This window comes from Oncorhynchus clarkii, unplaced genomic scaffold, assembly GCF_045791955.1.
Source record: "Oncorhynchus clarkii lewisi isolate Uvic-CL-2024 unplaced genomic scaffold, UVic_Ocla_1.0 unplaced_contig_1333_pilon_pilon, whole genome shotgun sequence".
Taxonomy (NCBI): domain Eukaryota; kingdom Metazoa; phylum Chordata; class Actinopteri; order Salmoniformes; family Salmonidae; genus Oncorhynchus; species Oncorhynchus clarkii.
In genome coordinates, this window is record NW_027260920.1 from 61,058 (window position 1) to 64,464 (window position 3,407).

Here is a 3,407-nt window from a genome sequence, read left to right on the forward strand (position 1 = left end):
CATTTTTCCCTACTTTCTCATTACGCTGACATAAGCACAGTTGACAACATTGAGGTGCGGATATTTACTTTCTACATAAGTTGTTTTTTCCCCCAGTTTCATCTGAGGAACAGATTGTAGTGGTAAAATAAAAAGGATCGTTTTTTTTTTTGCCATTTAGGCAAAATTGAATTCTAAGCATCACTCCAGTCAAAACAAGCTCTGCGAACATTCGATTCCATTAATTTGCTATGGGCTCGCGCTAGTGTTCCAGCAAAGCCAACGTTCTTTTGCTGTTTTTCAGCCTTGGGTGAATTTTGACTCATTCTATTGTCCAGCCTATTACTAGCTGAGAGGCGAAACATATACAGTACAACTATATTTTTTAGTAGCTATTTAGCTAACTCAAGTTGAGGCTACCTGGTAGAACCCATGCAGTCTGATTTCACCTCAGAGAAGTTACCAGATATACGGAACGAAAACAATTGAAAACAATTGGCTAGGTGTCTCTGGTTAGTTAGCAAGCCAACTCTACCTGTGATGAGAAACATGGAAGCTAGTTACCTAGCTAGCTCGCTATCTGTGACATTAGAAAATCAGTGTTTGGAATGTAACTTGACTTAGAGTGGAGGGTGATTTTCACTCTCCTATCTGCCTCTCATGACTATACCACCTTCAGATCCACCTACCTACTAGCCTACCATGGCTGAACCCAAGTCTATATGGAGTCCCCAGGTTCTGGCTGTGGTGTTCCAGCCCAGAGAAGCTCTCAGCAGGGTCCAGAGATGGTGTCAGTGAAGCTGGAGGACTGCAGTCAACCACTGGAAGTCAATGTGATTGTGATAGGGGAAGAGAGAGAACGTAAAGTAGAAGATCAGAAGATAGAAGTTAAAGGAGAAGAAGAAAAGGTGGTGGAGGAAAAGAGAGCAGTCAAAGAGGAGGAGATGGATGTTAAAGAGGACCATAAGGAGATAGAGATTAAACAGGAGGTGGAGGAGAAGAGAGCAGTCAAAGAGGAGGAGATGGATGTTAAAGAGGACCATAAGGAGATAGAGATTAAACAGGAGGTGGAGGAGAAGAGAGCAGTCAAAGAGGAGGAGATGGATGTTAAAGAGGACCATAAGGAGATAGAGATTAAACAGGAGGTGGAGGAGAAGAGAGCAGTCAAAGAGGAGGAGATGGATGTTAAAGAGGACCATAAGGAGATAGAGATTAAACAGGAGGTGGAGGAAAAGAGAGCAGTCAAAGAGGAGGAGATGGATGTTAAAGAGGACCATAAGGAGATAGAGATTAAACAGGAGGTGGAGGAAAAGAGAGCAGTCAAAGAGGAGGAGATGGATGTTAAAGAGGACCATAAGGAGATAGAGATTAAACAGGAGGTGGAGGAGAAGAGAGCGGTCAAAGAGGAGGAGATGGATGTTAAAGAGGACCATAAGGAGATAGAGATTAAACAGGAGGTGGAGGAGAAGAGAGCGGTCAAAGAGGAAGAGATGGAGATTGAAAAGGAACACAAGGATACAGAAGTCAAAGAAGAGTTGGAGGAGAACGCAGTCATCAAGGAGATGGAGGAGAGAGGTGTGAAAGAGGATGAGGGGACAGAAGTCAAAAAGGAGACAGGACTAGAAGAAGAGGAGGAGAGAGAAGTCAAAGAGGAAGAGGAGAACAGGGACGTGTCTGATCCAGACCTAGAGGAAGAGGAGGCAGCATTAGATAGTATCACTGACCCAGGTAAGTTCAGGTGTGGAGTACGGAGAGAGGTTTGTGCCTTGGCGGCCACAGGGGATTCTAAAACTCTTATTGTGTGTCTGCTTGCATCAACAAGACTATTAAATCCCCTCCAATGTTCTGTTCATGATTCTAACCCGTTATCTGTTCATATTCCCACAGGAGAGATCTCCAACCCAGGTTCAGACAGTGAGCCCAGTTCCACAGCATCAGGAAAGCATCAACAACACGAACAGAGGAACTCAAGACAGAAACATCACCACTGCATGGACTGCTTCACTAGTTTCTATGAGCCAGAGGAGTTGAGAAACCACACTTGTAGGCCCCACCCCTGCTCAGATTGCAGAGGCAGTTCCGTGTGTCCAACTCACCTCATACCACGCAAAAAGACTATCAAAAGAAAGAAGACTTACCCCTGTGGTCAATGTGGGAAGAGTTTTCAGGCACCAAGCAAACTAAAGAAACACCAGATAACTCACACAGGAGAGAAGCCTTTCCACTGCTCTGAATGTGGGAAGAGTTTTCCTCTTTCACAGACCTTAAATAGACACCAGCTGATCCATACAGGAGAGAAGCCTATCCACTGCTCCCAATGTGGGAAGGGCTTTAAGCGACCTGATTCCCTGAAAAATCATCTTAGAATACACACGGGAGAAAAGCCTTTCCACTGCTCTCACTGTGGGAAAAGTTTCAGTCATTCAAACTACTTAAAGACACACCAGCGAACTCACACAGGAGAGAAGCCTTACCACTGCTCCCAGTGTGGGAAGCGTTTCAATCAGTCTTCAGATCTAAAGATACACCAGCGAACTCACACAGGAGAGAAGCCTCACAAATGTTTTCAGTGTGGAAAGAGTTTTAGTCATTCAAGCTACTTAAAGACACACCAGCGAACTCACACAGGAGAGAAGCCTTACCACTGCCTTCAGTGTGGGAAGAGTTTCAATCAGTCTTCAGATCTAAAGACACACCAGCGAACTCATACAGGAGAGAAGCCTTATCACTGCTCCCAGTGTGAAAAGAGTTTCAGTCAGTTTTCAAGTCTGAAGACACACCAGCTAACTCACACAGAAAATAGGTCACACCACTGCTCCCATTGTGGAAAGGTTTTCAGTCTGTTGCACCACCTAAATAGACACCAGCAAACTCACAAAGGAGAAAAAAACTCACCAATGCTCTCAATGTAGGGAAACGTTTCAGTCAGTCATCAAGTCTGAAGACACACCAGTTAAAGTATCACAGCCCTGACACCGCACAGAGTTCTCTTGCTTTAGAAGAAAGTCAACACTTAAAAGTATATATATATTTGCCTGGATTTTCAGCCTATTCGGGTGGGATAGAGTATTTGCCCCAGAGCATGACATCACAATCTGATCTGACCAATCATCTTTTATTTGCACATGTATCCTCATATATTGAAGAGGTTTGTGGGGTAGGCTCTAGTGCAGGGTTCCCCAACTGGCTGCCCACGGGTGGTTTTGATTGGACCCCAAGTTTTCTGGTCAAAAAAATATAATAATGTATCATTTTTTATTGTAGGAGATTAGACTTTAAAACACCAGCCAATCAGCTCCAAGTGATTTGAATTTTGAAAATCTGTTCCCACGCTTAAGATACATTTGTATATGATCACATATATATATGTAAGCAAGATTTGAAATTATGTTTTAATAAAATTGTTATCGGTTTGGGCTTCCTGTATT

At 43.6% G+C, this 3,407-nt stretch overlaps 1 pseudogene; it reads left to right on the forward strand.

Annotated features, from left to right (window-relative positions):
• The first annotated feature begins 681 nt into the window (after positions 1–681).
• On the forward strand, positions 682–2,981 carry LOC139402239 (oocyte zinc finger protein XlCOF22-like; annotated as a pseudogene).
• The last annotated feature ends 426 nt before the right edge of the window (positions 2,982–3,407 follow it).